Source organism: Lissotriton helveticus, chromosome 9, assembly GCF_964261635.1.
Source record: "Lissotriton helveticus chromosome 9, aLisHel1.1, whole genome shotgun sequence".
Lineage (NCBI taxonomy): Eukaryota > Metazoa > Chordata > Amphibia > Caudata > Salamandridae > Lissotriton > Lissotriton helveticus.
This window is the reverse complement of record NC_136070.1, coordinates 820,896,341-820,914,607: the sequence shown is the minus strand read 5'-3', so window position 1 is coordinate 820,914,607 and position 18,267 is coordinate 820,896,341. Positions and strand designations below refer to the sequence as shown.

General features: G+C 44.2%; 1 protein-coding gene across 2 annotated transcripts in view; it reads right to left on the bottom strand.

The window, feature by feature from the left end:
* LOC144781907 (protein jagged-2-like) overlaps nt 1–18,267 on the bottom strand; it is a 672,332-nt gene that overhangs the window by 542,677 nt on the left and 111,388 nt on the right. The window lies entirely within an intron of this gene.

Below are 18,267 nucleotides of genomic sequence, written 5' to 3'. Positions count from 1 at the left end.
CTAGGAACCCGAATCCATTTTATAGTAAACATTGTATTTGTGCTTGGGGTCCATAACTTTCTTTATGTTTCTTGCACTAATCACGTTTTCTCATCATAATGTTTTTTCGGTTAGCTTGCTGTGTGAAAGTCATGTCTTTTTGCAATTTATTAGTTGAATGATGATTCTCAGCACAGCATGGAATGGGAGGCAGAGGAGGTGGATACTCCTTGTTGAGTCATCGTAAAGGCCACGATGATGGAAGAATCTGGTATTGTATTATTCGTGAGAAGGAGGGTGACACCAAGTACATTGGAAACACTGATTTCTGATTGGTACTTGTTATAGTGGGAACTGTGGGAAATGTGTTTTCTCTTGAATTTAATGATTTATTTGTATGCTTTGTCTTTAGTTAGACTTGCCCCCGTCCACCTTTGGAAGTGAACATCCCTCTCCCTCTCTTGAGACCTGATGCTCTTCAACTTTCTGCTCATAGTGTTACTCAAGAGAGCAAGCACATTCCTTCTTATTCTAATCAGAACCTTCACTTGGTTCTACTTGCATTTTATATTTTCTGACACCTGCAGCTTCTGAATTTCCACGATTCACCTTTTACCTTCGAGTCACATTAGGAAGATTCCCTTCAGGAAAACCGAAAATCCCAACATTTGCATATTCCTTCTTTTAATAAAGTGCTCTGGCATTCGCCTATTGACTTGCCCTCACTATGTTCACATATGCTTTATTCAAGCGATTATCGATTTATGTTTAACAATTTTATTGGAGATACTCTGTTAATATCCCTTTATAGTTTGGAAAAATGTTCCTCTCTGTGGTTCCTGTGGGAAAATTCTGCTTCACTGTCATTGAAATACTTACTGGATTTATGGTTTTAGCCTCAATCCGCGTTAAAGGTCCATACATAGAGAAGATTCTACTTTGAGCTCCTCCACGACTGCAGGTACATTGCTTTTAAGCAGTGTAACTAAGGAACAATAAAATTATAATTACGTGATGTTATTCTCATTTTATTGTCAACATCTGCTTTGCAGGTGGCGGGCGAGCGGGGCTGCTCTGCTCTCAGACCAGGGGAGGAGTGGTTTGCCCACTCCCTTGTGCGCAGTGGTGGTTTGACCGGCCCTCTCGGGCCGGCCAAACAGTCATGCGCACTTTGCATGTTCTTCATGGAGAACGTGCCCAGGTCCCCAGTTCCCATCTGAGCGCCGAGCCCCGGCGCTCACATCTGAGCGCCGAACCACGGCGCTCAGACCAATCTGATTGGTCAGGGGAGCCTAGCAGTGCTTCCTGGTTCATCCGAGTTTGACGGAGGAGAGGCACGGGACGCAGCAATAAGGTAATTTTTTTCTTTTTGTTACGTCCCCCACCTCACCAACCCTGATCCGTGCTGGCCGCCTTATCTTTACCTCTAAAAGCTCTTTCAATCGCTTGTGTTTGTAGCGGAAAGTTTTTTTTCCACGTCTCCAGCAAGATAATGTTTTGTCCATCATTTACAAAATGCAGCATTGTTAAAGAAGTTCACTGAGGAACTTAGTAGGAACAAAAGGCAGTGAATTGTTAAAGCTTTGTTGAGAAAAATTAATTCGTTCTAGGGAGGGTTGTCATTAGAACTAGTGCTGGGGTGAATGTATTTTATGGTCTATGTAATATAAAAAATTTCACCCAGAACTAGTTCAAAGGGCAGCAATGCTGTTTCCACGTTAGTTAGACAAAATATTTAATGTGGAGCACCATTAAAACGTTGAAATCAAAGGAAAGGCTGTGTGTTGCAGATTATAAACAGGAATGGTAGATATTGCCGCTGGGAAAGCCCATTTACCCTTGCAGCACCAAATATCCAATAGCTGTCTTGCAAGCTGTCAAGAAAATGTTACTGCATGCGACTGTTCCAGAAGCTTTAACTAAATGAACGATTTCAGACAAATGGGCCCGCATTATAGAGAATTGGGATATAAGCGAGGGGATGCCATGTGGCCAACCAGTATTCCCAAATATAAGTCCAGGATATGTTTAGGTTTTGTCCCTGGAATGGGGAATAACACATGAACAACAATAGGGCAGGGAAAAAAAAGGAAGCCATTATCAAGCATAATTGCTTGCTGTCGGTTTGTTATCAGCACCTGCAGATATAGCTTTCATTTTTTTTAAACAACACTTTACACCCTTTCTGCCTAAGAGAAGAGTTAAATGCTTATAAGTTGATTGGCGACTACCTGGAAGTTCACAATCAAAAAATGTCAAACTATTTTGCTGTAATGAGAGAGGAAGAGAGAAGGGAAAATACCAGTTGTCATCTATATTCAGCAGTTTTTGGGGTTTTTTTGCGTTTTAGCAGGATAGGGAATGTTCCTTCTACACATATGTTTAGACTTCCTAACTATCCATCATTTTTTAAGTTTCATAAATATTAATTTTATTAAGAATAAACATTACAATAAATAAAACATAACTATAATTGCGATCCAATTTAAGACCAGAAATCCAATAACATGAACAATTATTCATAATATATTATAAAATGCAGTTCTAAATTATGTGACTATAAGGACAGGCAAAAAAGGAGGACATCAAATAAAAGGAAATAGAGAAGAGATGTCACTCAAAAATACAGTTCTAATAAAGTATCATAATAATAAAAAAATGTGCAATGTAACGAACGAAAATATCAAATTCTTTTGTAATTCTGAATAGAGTCTACAGATATTAATAACGTCTTCAGGAAGGTTTATCAACTTTGTCATCTGCAATCGTACAACAATCATAAAGAGGGTTTTGGTGCATATTCTGTCAAAGGGTACCACCATTTGCTATTTATATGAATATCTGAATCCTTTCATTTTCATCGAATCAACTTCAAAAAGAGAAACAGCTGACTTGCCACTTAGGGACTCGAAGTTGTGAACTTGCAGGTTAAATAGAACTTTGCTGTAGACATGTTAACCCCCCAACAATCTAGCAAGGAAAGAGGGATGTACATCAAATCACTAGTGAATCAAACTGAGCTAAGTACATTTAGAATTACTGAGATTCCAGCATACACTGTAATGGAGCTGGTTAGCAGGAGGTGTGTGTACAAAGAATAATGGGGTACTGGTGGGTTGAGGGCTATCAACTGGTATTATTGCAAAGACAAAAGCAGAGTCCTTCATTTACTTATGATAAGGGGTGCGCAAAATCCTAATTTCTTTAACGAAATAAACAGTACTGTCACGAAAATTACGTGCAATGAATCATGTTTCATAAAGTGCCCTTGGCAAGTATCTTGTGGCAAAACTAAGCAGGAGGACATAGTTCATATTCAAAGGTCACCAAAGATACCAGCAAGATACTATGCTTAGGGAATAAACATCCTTTGGCTGTGGTTTCAAGGCATTTTCTCGTGTGACCAGTGTCCTGGAATTGCTTGAAAAATCAGACCTGGAAAATTCATCTTTTCTATTTATGTGAATTTTGGGCTTCCTTTCCTTCCTTACTCCATATTTATGAGGCCTTGCAAAGCCACGCAGGGTGGTTTTGCGACGCCTCAAAGATATGGCTGAAAGGCCTGCCTCACCGAAGCGTCAAAAGAGTGACACTGCGGTGGGGCAGGCCTCTTGTAAATAAGCCCCTTAGTATCTGTGTGTATGCAAAGTTGTTGTTGGTTCGGAGGCTCACTCAATTCTAAGACGTTTTTGAGATGTAGAAGGTGTCTGAGATGTTATTGTTGTATCTGGCTGTGTTTGGATAGCCCTGATTGGTTAGATGACATGGGTGGCCTAATAATCGTTGGTTGATTGGTAGGCTTCTGGGAGTAACATGACAGGGATATATCATGATTTTTATTTGCAGCACTTTTTTCTGTATTCAATAACGAGCCCAGATAGAGGTAAGTGAATGTTTTCCTCTCAGAAATAAGGAAATCAGAGGTCCCATGTTTCCCTGTTCCACGTGTGAGCACCCCATCCAATTCAGGAATTGTCACTGAACTTTGGGACTTGTAGTCCTAGATTTATTACAGGTTGAAGAGCACTATAAATCCCAGCATGCAATGTTATACAATTAAATAACTATTCATAAATGGAACGTGGAAACTTGAGACCTATGGGGAAAGTGCCCGGGGCCTGGAAGAGGGTTAGGCTAACATGAACAAACAGATATTGTCCTTGACACAGGGCACAAGTACAGGCCAAGAAGAAGGGGGGGTGGGGGGGGGGGTCCAGTATTAAGGGCAATTGCAGACCAGGCACCGTGACTCATGGAGAGAGAAAGAGGTAGGGATGGCAGATGGCTTCGTGACACCTGTGTTGCAATGCTCCAGCCCTGGGATGCTGTTTTAACAAATCATCACCGTTCTAGGGTTTCAATAGATTAACGGGAGAGCTCCAGGACTGCAACTCCCAAAATGCACTCGGTTGTGAAACGAGAACCCAGGTGGGAAGCACAGCACTGTGTCCGTAGTGACATTATTGAGGCACCTGGAAAACTCGAATGAGGGATGGTAAAGGATAGGAAAAGAGAGAAGGAGAAAGAAAAGTATAAGCATGGGAATGGCGCATGCGCACAGGGTCTTCGTGTGAGGAATACTCGAGGGGAGAGAGGGCTGGCTGTACAGCGGCAGGTGGTGCGTTGTTCGTTCATATAATAAATACTGGAGTGTTAAAGGCAAGTGATTGATAGGACGCGAGCATGCCAGCGGCAGGTGAAGGACTCCGCGAGGCCCCCTCGACCCTTGGGCCAGAGAAGAGAGAGTGTAACTGAGTCCAAACCAGGACAGCCTCCAGCCCCCCGGGGGCGCTGCGAACAAAACCTGCCCGATAGAAGGTGGAAATCGGAGCAGGTGGGAATCTCTGACTCCCTGGGAAAAAGAGAATCAGGCGGCGCTGCTTTTTCAGGCCCCGCGTCTCCATTTCAGGGAACGAGGCCTGCTGTCTCTTGCAGCCATCTCAGTTTTCCAGCGCCGCGAGGGGCATTGTGCGCCTTCCTAGGACCCGCCAGTGGCAGAGAGACGAGTGGGGGCCGAGGCCAGCTCGGAGACCAAGCCATGAGGCTGATTCGATCGAGTACACACCCAATGTTGAACTGGCCTGTCGGGCAGCCTGATGCTGATGTAAAAGGGGCCCGTTTATGGTCCAATGGGCTGTAAGGGGGACACAATGCACGGCCTTCCCTCTGGCCCCTTCAATGCGACCCATTTGGTTGCGCCAGAGTGTCCGACAGGCCAGTCCAGCACTGTACACACCACAGGGTTATTTTTTCGTTGTGTCGTGCAACTCACCGCATAGTTTGGGTGGTGGAGAGTTTCAAGAGCTGAGTTGACTTTAGCGGCAATATTATAGATGGCATTATCTTTTTCCCAGGGGTATAGATAGGGTGACCAACTGGCATTGGTGCAAATTCAGGACGGTGAGTGTAAAAATTCAGGACAAAGGGTCGAAATTCAGGACACAAATTCAGGACAGGAGGTCAAAATTCAGGACAAAACTTCAGGACAATAGGTAAGTTTTACAGACACCGCAGAGGTCGGGCAATAGTATATAAGTAAGCCCAGCCATTTCCAAACATATTCAACCATTTGCAAACCTATCCATCATGTATCCTTCCATCTATCATTTCACTCATCCATCCTTTCACTCATCCATCCATTATCCATCCATCCACCCTTTCACCCTATCCATCTGTACACTTATCCATCCACTCTTCATCCCATCCATCCATTCACTCATCCATCCAGCCATTTACCCTTTCACCAATCCAGCCATCCTTTCACTTACTAATCCTTCCACCCATCCACTCTTTTAGTCATCCATCCATCCTCCCTTTCTCTCTCCATCAACCTTTTCACTTAGCCAACCTTCCTTCCTTCCATCCATCCATCCATCCACCCATCCATCCATCTACTCATCCACTCATGAATCCATCCATTGACCCGATCACTCATCCATCTATCATTTCACTCCTTCACACATCTATTCATCCTTTTGTCCATCTACCCTCCCTTTCACTCACTCATCCATCCTTACATCCACCCTTTCACTCATACGTCCATTCATTCACCCTTGCACTTATCAATCCATCAATCCATCCATCATTTCACTCATCCACCCACCCACCCACCCACCCATCATCCACCCAACCATCCACCCACCCACCCATCCACTCACCCATCCTTTCACCCACCCACTCACCATCCACCCACCCATCCACTTATCCATCCATCCATCCTTTCACCCACCCACTCATCATCCATCCTTTCACCCACCCACTCTCCATCCATCCATCCTTTCACCCTCCCACTCATCATCCATCCATCATCCTACCCCTCGTCATCCATCCATCCTTCCCCTCCATCCATCCATCCTTCCCCTCATCATCCATCCATCCATCCTTTCCCCACTCATCCATCCACCCATCCTCCCCCTCCATCCCCTCATCCATCCATTCTTCCCATCCATTTATCCTTCCCCTCATCCATCCATCCTTCCCCTCATCATCCATCCATCCTTTCGCCCACTCATCCATCCACCCATCCTTCCCCTCCATCCATCCCCTCATCCATCCATCCTTCTCCTCCATCCATCCATCCTTCCCCTCTATGCTTTCCCTCCATCCATCCATCCTTCCCCTCATCATCCATCTATCCTTTCACCCACTCATCCATCCGTCCTTCCCCTCCATCCATCCCCTCATCCATCCATCCTTCCCCTCATCCATCCATCCTTCCCCTCATTTATCCCTTTCATCCATCATCCATCCTTCCCCTCATCCTTCCTTTCATCCATCATCCATCCTTCCCCTCATCCATCCATCCTTCCCCTCATCCATCCTTCCTTTCATCCATCATCCATCATCCATCATCCATCCTTCCCCTCATCCATCCATCCTTCCCCTCATCCATCCATCCTTCCCCCTCATCCATCCATCCTTCCCCATCATCCATCCTTCCCCTCCATCCATCATCCATCCTTCCCCTCCATCCATCCCCTCATCCATCCATCCTTCCCCTCCATCCATCCATCCTTCCCCTCCATCCATCCATCCTTCCCCTCCATCCATCCATCCTTTCACCCACTCATCCATCCATCCATCCTTCCCCTCCATCCATCCTTCCCCTCATCCATCCATCCATCCTTCCCCTCATCCATCCATCCATCCTTCCCCTCATCCATCCATCCTTCCTTCCCCTCATCCATCCTTACCCTCGTCCATCCATCCTTCCTTCCCCTCATCCATCCATCCTTCCCCTCATCCATCCTTCCTTTCATCCATCATCCATCCTTCCCCTCATCCATCCATCCTTCCCATCCATTTATCCTTCCCCTCATCCACCCATCCTTCCCTCCATCCATCCATCCATACATCCATCCTTCCCCTCATCCATCCATCCTTCCCCTCATCCATCTTTTCCATCATCCAGCTACCCTTCCACTCATACATCCAGCTATTTACATTTTCTCTCATCCATCCTTCCCCTCATTCAATCTATCCATCCTCTCTCATTATCCATTTATTCACTCTTTCATTCATTCATTTATCCTTTCACTAATTCATCCCGCCATCCACCCATCCCTTCACTTACTTACTCGCCCACCTTTCCATATTAATTTTGAGCTGAGCCTTTTTGAGAAGAGGCCCATCAAGAACTTCAGGACTGGGACAGAAACCAGCCAGGGCAGAGACATGATCCACCACAGGGGGGACAAGAGCCATCACAGGAGGGAGAACAGGATCCACCAGGGTGGGCACAGGGGTGGGCATGCAGTATTCTAGTATCATCTTGGGCTCCTCGCCCCCTCCTGCACAAGAGGCTCTCTGTCCAAAATGCCACCCCCCACTGTGATGTATAGTACTTACAGGAGATACTCTAAGAGAACTGCTTGAACCGATTGTCCTCCAAACTTTGTTAATCAGTGTGGCTGCGATTGTGCCTTTTCTTTATTGTAACAGAGGTTTGCTTACAATTTAGTGACAGTAATTAAGCTCGTGCTGCCTCGGTGTAATCAGGGGTGTAATCTGGCCGAGTCTCGGATGTTTGGGGCCCTGGGTAGAAATGGAATGTGTGAGCCCCCCTCTAAATAGCAGAGACATGATGCATTCAGGGCTGTTTGCATGTGAATAGATGCCCCTGCTCCTGAAGTTGCAGCCCCTCCCTCTTAGTCACCTTCAAGCACCTCTTAACAGCTCATCAAGGGCTGGAGGTGTCAGGGCTGCCATCCCGCTGTGCCTCTCCAATGCCGCGGGGCATCTGAGCTTTGGTACAGCATGGGAGTCAAGAAGGGAGGTGGGTACAAGCTGTGCCGCTTTAGCTTGAGGCGACCAGGGCCCGGCTAAAATGACGGACAAATGGCGTCCGTTAAAGAATCCTTCACGGACAACGGACAGACGGCCAAAATTACGGACTGTCCGTGAAATTTACGGACGGTTGGTCACCCTAGGTATAGAGACACTGAGATTGGAGGTAGTTGGTGACAGAACGATGCTACCTGGGAGGTATCGATTCATAAGCAACCAATCACACTCCAGTTGACAGTGGTCTAAGTCCCACTGCCTGCACAGCTGTATGAAAATTTATTTTCGTGATTTTTTTTAAAGTATAAATATGCCAATTAGAGAACTACAATTACAGTGCCCCTTATCTGCCAATTTGATCCTTGGTTCCTGGTAGGTCAGAAAAAGGTGAGGTATTTACCATACCAGGTAAACATAATTCCTGCCCCTCCCACCGATACTGGGTATTGTAAGTACCCCTATCCCAAGTTCTTCACCTGAAAAGAAGATATGACTTATGGAACATTTTAAAATTGTCACAAACATTGATAAATCATTTAAATGTAGAACTAATCGAATAATGTAACATTAATTACTATGGGGTGTAGTTTAATTGTCTCCCTCCACAGTTTTCCCTGGACGTGAAATGCAGTACCAATCAATGGGTGGCCATATTTGGTGCTTGACATACTCCAAGTCTGGGCTGGAATATATTTACGCCTATTTTAACTCTGTTACAACTGTAGTAACTTTAGTAGTGTATTTATTGAATTGCCATGGTCCTAATCTCTTGTGGTTATGTGTTAAGGATGGCATGTCCTTCCAAAACCCCTCCTTAATTTTGCCATAACACTACCACCACTGGGATGGAACTTTCTACACACAAACCATTTAAGAGGCGGCAATCTCCACTTATAGGTTTGTGAATTACATTTTTGACTAAGTAATACAATGTATACATTTTTATATAATACAAAATGCAGTTTGTAAATCTGGTTCATAGTTTTCCAGAAAGCACTATTTCCAGCAACAGTAACCTAGTAACGTAACATGAAAATATTATTATAGTATGTCATTATTAAAGAAAGACAATTTAAAACAAAGCTTAATCTCTAGAGTGTGTAGTTGCTGCTGAAGTTTAGGCAAAAGGCCCACGAGAGAGTACAATTAGGGAGACAATGAAATAGGTAATTGGGAGTTAAGGATTTGTGAAGGATCACCTATTGTGTTCAGTTGCTGAAATCCAGAAATGAGATCGTAACCCATGGGCAATTTCTCTTCCTGCTAGGCAACTGGTCATGATGAAGATAGCTTCTTGTGGCTACCCACTGAAAAATTGCACAACCACAACATATTGAACTAGAAAAATGATTTCTTAATGTATTATATTTATTGAATGCCTGGGAACAAAGCTTATTAGGAATATGACTGTAAATACATGCCCAGTTAACCAAAATGACCATGGTATCAAAAGGGAGATAATGCACCCGTTAATCCTGATGTCATCATAGATTACAACCTTTCCACACTTTGAACCGTTTGTTGATGAATAGATAGGGGTAGAAATGGAAACTGATTAAAAGTAAACAGGCCTCTTTGGCGTGTGTTGATTTTTGTTCCTGACTGTACCTTGATACCCACCAAGAACAGGGGTAAGCAGGGCAGTGCCAGTGGTGGCAAACAGCACAACAGGGATAGCTGCTACACATATCCACACCAAATTGATGTCCATGTTTAAACATAACGTGGTTCGGCTTGAATGCCCAAAGTATCATAACCCCTCTCCATTTATTAACCCCTTCCCCGCACATGACGGAACCACGCCGTCATGAGCCACGGGCAGGGTGTGCTCATGATGGCGTGGTTCCATCACGCTGCGGCCGCTCCGACCACGTGGCACTAATTCCCCGCCTGTGCGGGTGAATTAGTGAGTGGGCGGAGTCGTGACGGAACCACGCCGCCATGAGCACAGCTCGCCCGTGGTTCCGTCACGAGCATGGCGGCGCCGCGCTTCCCCCCTTCCCCCCAGCGCTGTGGCGGAATTATCGCCGTAGCCAAGGGGTTAAAGGGGGAGCACCTCTTTGATTTGCATCTACCTCTTTGGAGTGTGTGTGTGTTCCTGAAAGGAAGGGGGAGGCTAAGAGGTAATGCACCATGCAGGGTGTCTCTAACCAAAACTTGCATGCTAAAAGGAGGGCCTTTCTGGTCAGTAAAGCACTACTCCGTGGACGGAAGCATAGTTCCTGGATTCCCTGGAACCTTCTGTGAACTTATCCATTCAGCTTAATCATGTATGGGATCTCCTGTTTGATCTCCTTGGATCACCCATACTAACAGTGTTGACCCAGGTGACCTGGAGGATTTCAGGGCTCCTTCAGAATCCCTGGACTATCAAATTAAGCTGTGGTCTTCCCTGAAGTCTAGTAGACTTCAGGCATATTCAAGAGCCTTGAATAAGCATCTACTGGCTGACCCCTGGAATGGGAGCTGCATGCAGCTTTAGTGAACAGCCTCAACTTATGTTTCAAATTTGCCAACATGGACCACATGTACAGGATATTCAATACTCCTGAATTGTCAATTTCGTCTGGGCATGGGTGTGGCCATGGATCCCTGCCCGGAAACGGACTCTGAGTTCTCATGTTTGAGGGCAATTAAAATAATAGTCCCCTCATGCTCACATATTCACATCTTAGGGGGGTAAAAAAAAATGTTTTGCTTGTTTTACGAATATCCATATAGTGATAAGATATCTTTGAAGCAGTTGTCAATGTAATTGACCATATCTTATGTAACGGGGAGTAGAATGTCTAATCATGAGCTATATCCGGCAGATCATTTTCATGCAAGAGATTATATTTGTCATAAGCTTGAGGGGCAAGGGGTAAATCACGTCACTTCCTTTCAAGCATTTACAGCAAGAACAAAATGTGTGTATACTATAACTCGAATCCGGTGTAGCAACAAAGCTCCTTGTGGCGATTCACAGCCACATGATTTCATTCCCTTCCAGACGCTGGCATGGTTCATTAGATGAATGGTGCAGCAAGCAATAATCAACAGAAACCTATTTGGACATCACTCTGTATAAAGTAAGTGTAGGGTGCCGAACGTTTATCTTGGTAGCCCATCACCTACAATCACCAGCGCAAGTGAAACACGGGGCAGTGATCTCTTAGACAACATTGATGGTGGATCTTTTCTTATTTCGAATTGGTTTTGTATGGTAAGTGTTTGGGGTATTAGAATATTTTATCGTCTCCTTTTCTGCTGTTGGTCGTCTTTATGAGTCCCTCCCTAGGTGATTGCTTATGTGGTTTGTTCACTTCTAGTCAACGAACCTGATACCTTCCGAATTATGAGCAATCTAACTGCATTGTTTGTGGATGAGTTTGAACTATTATGTGATTGCTCTGATGAAGCAGCTAGAGCAATGGCATGATATCTGTCAAACAGTTTGCAAAGGAAAGAGAAATTTACACCATACTAAATGACATTAACATAAGAGGGGTAGGTTGATAAATGTTAAAAGAGAAATACATTGCCGACCTTTTTGAATGAGACAAAAATGATTTCTAGGTGAAGTCATGTGGTAGCCTTACCACACGTAACTAGAGAAAGCAGACTAGAAGCGTAATCATTGAAAAGGAAATAGTGGTTACCAAATACCTCCTGCTGTGAAAGTTGAGGTTGTACACCATAATGGAATATTTTTAATTTCCAGAAGAAACCTTAAGTTAGGACTGGTAACCAGTTTAATTCCTGAGTGGTATATTTTTTTGTCTGTTTTTATGTCTTTGTAAATTTTGCTAAATTATTTTTTGTGTTATTTAAGCATTTATTTATTTTATGCTTAATTTTGTGATTAAAAGACAAAATGCTAAAAGCATTTAAATAAATTAAAATTTTCAATTGGATGGTGCAAAGTTTTGTATAATTATAGTTGAGGATTTATGACCTGATGAGGATGGAGGACCCTAGCGGATTTGGGAACCGCCCAACAAAGTGTTGGGGGTCCCACAGGCCAATTACGATGGAACCGCCACGGTCGTATTGCCCAAGTTTTCCATTTCGGCGGGTACTCCTGGCTGCAGCACCTGCCGCAATGTAAAAAATTGATGTGTAACACATCCTTGTACAACATGACAGGCACCATGCAGTGCCTGTCACTTGGTACAAGGATCTGTTGGGGGACGCCATAGGTGCCCTCCCAAACCCAAAGAACAGGGCCGGGGTGATGGGGGCCCGCTACAGGCCCCCTATGTCCATCCCCGCCAGCCTTTCCATGGCGGGTGAACTGCCATGGAAAGGCTGGCAGAGAGGGACCATCCTAATCCCTTCGGCGGTGCCTGGTAGCACTGCCACCATTGTAGGGATTGGGAGGCCCTGCGCAGCACCAGCAGGCTCAAGGAGCCCGTCGGATGCGTGGCGGTCGGGCTTTCCGTCCGCCTGCACACCACCCGCCTTCAAGATCTGGCAGGCTGAAAACCTGCTTAGGATGGCAGGGAGACCGCCACCGACAGCCTGTTGGTGGTGGTTTCCCCGCCATCCTAATCAGCCCCTTAGTTCTGTTATGCTGATATAAAGACTTCTAGCTGGAGTGAGAGAACAGCAAGAGGAGAAGCCTATTCAAGCTATTGTACCAGTGAGGTGAATCTAAACAGAGATTAGGAAAATATGAAGTTTTGTTTTAGAACAATTTTTCTCCTACTGTTTATGGGGGAGTGTATTTGTTCTAATTCTTTCTTGAGATTGGGCTCATGAAGCAAATATAAAGAAGCATACTACTTGTCTTCATATCATCAATTGAATCTAAACTTTCTGGTAAATTAGTAAATAAATGTGTTATTTTTCTGTAATATGTTTGAGCTTTAGACATAGAGCCATTGAAACTCTACTAATTTAGTGTGTCGGTAATAGCTGGCTATCAGCCTTAGAAAAGGTTAGTTAATAAGATTGGTAAGAAGAAAACCTCCTGTCTACAGTTCATGGTAAAGCTCTCATAGTTGTCAAGATTCTCACCGTAATGTTTGAGTTTTACCTATTGACCTATGTGATGTCCATGATGCAGTAAGATAGTGTCTTGCTCACCATCTGGACCACTATCCGGATCATGGCAGACAGAGGATCAATGACCCTTTCTGTACTTTTCTGCTTCGCCTCTGTATCTCCGACTATCCACGGCAACCTTCTAAAGCACATTCAGAAACCTTCAACGTACCCATAACTAGGTTTGAATGGGTCTGTACATTCTTTTCCAAACAATGTTTGTCATCTTTCTTGAAAAACACAGAACCATCCATTCTAAAGCTTAGAAAGGCAAATTCTACTCTCACTAATAAGCCTCCTCGGAGTTCTCTGACTCTATTTTCTCTCTTAAGCTTATACAACTAAACCTCCCTATGACATATCAAGTTACAACAAGTCTCCTCCCCAGTACCAGCATCTCAAGTGCAGCACGGCACACACACCGATATCCTGCCACTATGCCACCAAAACAAACAGCTTTCATCCCACCCTTTTCCTTAAACACAAAGTTGTCATCACCTAGTCACAAAAATCAAAGGGTTCACTGCAACCTTTACTAGAACACTCACCTAAACGATATAAGAAAGTGGGGCAACTTCCTAGTAGCCCCGGTCGTGTCTTACTTAATTTTATAAGAACTCTCTCCAAATCAGTGGTAAACTAGATGAAGAACCTCAATAGTGATATTTTGGGCATCCAACTCGTCTGACCACAAAATGTTGGAGAACGCAGCTGCTTGACCCACTGTGGAATTATAAGAAGTGCAGCATAAGACCCCAACCTCCTCTGATCTAATCAAACGTCTTTTTTCTCTACATGGTCATCAAATCATAGTGATGGTAGCAATGCTCTGGTTAGAGCACAGTTGACATGCCCTACTTAGGGCAGGGTAACCATCCCTAGATTTCCTTTCCCAGGACTGTTATAACAAGGCATAGTTGTCCTCTAAAGGGAAATATACAATGGCCACTAGGTTTAGGGAGAATTATTTGTGTGTCAAGGCTATTGTGTTTTGTTTTCAGGAAATAAGCTACTGCTTTTGAAAACAAAATACTTTCTTGAGTAGATGTAACAAACATGATGCCCCTTGGCAAAGCTCCATCTCTTCAGTGAAGCCACCACACAAACAACTCTGCTTGAGATACTGAGGCCATTTCCTCTGTTGTCTTGGTGGCCAGCTGGCCACGCAACAAGGGTCTAAATTACCCTGCGTCACTTATTTTTCATTATCAGACTACTTTAACCCAGATCGAGAGAGAGAGAGAGAGAAAATTGTGAAGGAGGGAGAAAAGATAGGAGAATAGAAACAAAAGGAGAAAGCAGGGATCAAAATAACTTGCAAGAGTGAAATAATGAGACAGAAAGTGTAAGGTAGTCAGAAAAAGAGGCAAGAATTGGAATTAAATCTAGGCAGCCTTCCGTTTTTTGTCCGAGTCAGACTTCCACCCTCCCAATGGTAGGTAAATTGAGTACCATGAGTAACATCTGTTATTTACAGAACGTGGACACCGCCGAAGCATTGTGGGAAGCATTATATATAAAAAAAAGTTGCTAATATAAAACTGCCTAAATCACTTACCAGATAAGCAGAGCTATGAAGAACTAGGCAGGATTCCTGTAAGCCTATTGACATTAGCTCGGGTGTTGGTAATGCTGCTTGCTCACACAGTCGATAGAGGCAAGCTGCCTATGATCTAACAGGATGAGATGGCAGAGAACATAGCTTGTACAGTAAATGAGAGGACAATTCTTTGCACCAATTGGTCAATCATTTGATATTAATCCTATAAATTTTGAAGATCCAAAGTCAGGACAGGTAAAAATGTTGTCTTTTCAGGCTATTTTTATTTTGCTCCCAAGTTTTTCTGGTAAGCCAGAGTGGAGAATAAAGGTAGGACAGCCAGCATGTGTTTCACCCCCATGAGGTGCGCAGGCCTGCAGCTTTTTCAAGGTGTAGAAATGGGGTATTGGCCAAAGTTACTATTGTGGAGTATCAGAGTTAAAGCCTGAGGATCGGGAGATGTAATTGTTGACCGCAGTGACCACGATGTAGACTCCGCACTACCAGATTCTGGAGACTCAAACTTTCCAGCATTTTTGAACCCGCCCATATCTTTTAAGAGTGATTACATGTTCCGATCCTCAGGCTTTAACACTGATACTCCACAATGGTAACTAGGCCCTAGACAGCCCAAGGGCATGGTGCAGTGTATATACAAAGTTGAACATGTACTAAGTTTTACATGTCCTGGTAGTGAAAAAATCTTACATTTGTTTTTCACTACTGCAAGGCCCATCTCTCCCATTAGATAACATTGGAGTTGCCTTATTATACTGTATAAGTGTCATTTCTAAATGGGAAGAGATAACTGGTTCGTGTTTGGTGTCTCTGGAATCCTAATTTAAAATCCTAAGTTATGGTGAAGTCAGATTTTAAATTTCTATTCTGAAAATACCACTTTTAGAAAGTTACCTTTTTCTTGCCTTAGCCATTTGATGCCTGCAGCCTGCTTCTGGGTCCCATAACTGGGTGTGGGTGACTGCTGGGCTTTGAGTATTCATCTTAGACATCCACATACAATGGGGGCTTAAGTGTGTCTGGATGGGACATCACTGGCAACATTGGAGGTAGGAGCTGGGGCCAGACTTACACCTGAATAGTCGGTGTCCTGTCTCCACACAAAAAGCTGCATACCCCCTGTAGTTTGTCTGGAGGCAAGGCATGGAAGGCAGGGCATCTGTGCACTTCAAAGGCATGCCTCTAGAAGTTTCCCTCCACTTCAAAGGCACAACTGTGTCTAAAATAAGGACCCCAGACACCAGCTTTTCAGTACACTTCTGGAACTGTAGACATTCTAGCAGGAAAAATGACTGCTGTGCTACTATAAGGACTGCCACTCTGCTGGACCTCTGCTCTGAAGGAACGGCTGACCTGCAGCCCTTTTGCCGGGGGATGAAGACCTGGACCTGCAACCCATCTTGAACCAAGGACTCGAGAGTGACTCAAAGGGCTAGTCTGCTGGCCCCCTGATATGAACCTGAGGGACTTAAAAGACTCCCCAACAGCTCCTGGACCTGTCTTCAGTTTGATTCTGACCCCCAAATGGTGCTCCTCAGATCCTAGACCCTTGATGTGGCTCAGCAGGTTCTTAAGTCAAGCTTTTGGGCTCTTCACGACCGTGAATCATCCTGATTGCACCAGAAGTGTGCCGCCAGCATAGAAAATCAGCACAAACTGCAGCTAGCTCATTTCTTCGCACAGCAGCATCGACAGCCAGCGGGGGTCCACCAACACGAAGCCCGCCTATCTGCAATGCCCGGCCTGCTCTTCTTGCCATGCCGCAAGTGAGGCTCTCCTTGCTCCGCGTGGCCCTCTTCAACACGAACAGGACACTTGGCACAAAACTTGAGAAGGTAAAATTTCAGCTGGATTAATCTGGGACTGTATTTGACCGCTCTCCATTTTGGTAGGCCTGAACATTTGACCATGACCCTTTCTAACGCAACCAGATAGCCGCGGTTGGCTCTTTATGCTTTTTTATACTATATTGCAGTTTATTTGGTTACTCATAAACTCATAACTCTGATTCTGCTGATTGGATTTTTGTCATTTTGGTCTTGTTTTATTGATTTAATGAAAGTTTATTTTCTAACTTGGTGTGGGATCTTTTTGTGTTGTGTTATGTTTTACTGTTTGAAGTTTTGCACAAATACTTTACATGTTGTCTCTAAATTGAGCCTGCCTACTCTGTGCCAAACTACCAGGGGATTGAGCACAGGATAATTTAGAGTTTGCTTGTGCCTTATCCAGAGTAGGATTGTGGTTGCTGCTAGACCAGGGCTCACACCCCAGTCAACCAGTACCCCAATTTCTTTACACACCCTTTCCTGTATCCCATAAAACTCTTTACTACCTCTTAAGGCTACCCTCCCAAAAACCCTCCTGTCCTTAATTCTATCCATCCCTTAACCCTCAAAAGCACAAATTACCCCTAATGCTACCCTTCGCTGAACCATAAGTGTCCCACCCACTTCTCCTTATAGCTGCCTTTCCCTTACCCCTAAAAACACTTACTACCATCCCTGCAATTCAAAACTCTTTACTACCCTATACACAACCCACCCCTTAACTCTATAAACCCCAAATCACCACATTCCTGAACCCAAAAAACACACTACCCCTTAACGCTTCAATCTCTTGAACCCTTACAACCCCATACTACCCTTTAATGCTACCTTTCTATGAATTCTAAAAACGACTTATTTTCTCCACCCCTTCCATACATCACTGTAGTAATCCCATCTACTTTAGTAAGAGGATTCCACCTTTTCCCTGCTCCCAGTGCCCTGTATGGCACAACTTAAAGGTTAAAGTGAGGTTATATTTAGGTATGATAGTAAGATAATAGCTAATGTTAAAAAAGCAGACATTCACTGAAAAATCAAGGGTTAAAGTGACTATATAGTTAGGGGAGATAATCAGATAAGAGCTAACATTTAAAAAACGAAAAACCATTCAAATTCACCATTTGCCAGTCATAGTTTAAACTAACTAAAACTTGCGCCCCTGGCATGGCCTTATGTATTACTTCACTCATAACATATTAAATGACATAATTGATGACATCTCTAATGACATCTCAAATGACATCCCACGGGAGTGTCCAACCACTCCCCCACTATGCATGGGCTTGGCCTTGTGCAGAAGTGGGTTGGGAGCAGGTACTGGCCCTCGGCCAGAACTTAAACACATCCCCCCTCAAGTATCCAACCCCCCTACTTCAAAAGGCATTCAGTCTCGTACAGTGGCAGTTCAGCACAGGACCTTGTCCAACCCTCACCAATGTCAGAAAGTGGGTTATTTGGTAGGAAAGTAATAAGTTCACAATCTTCCCTATGCTGGACCCCAAGTACATCATTGTAGTGCTTAACTCCATTAGTCCAAGGCCTACTTAGGGAAGGTGGTGTGGTTTAGTACCTCAGTCCACAGGTAAGTAA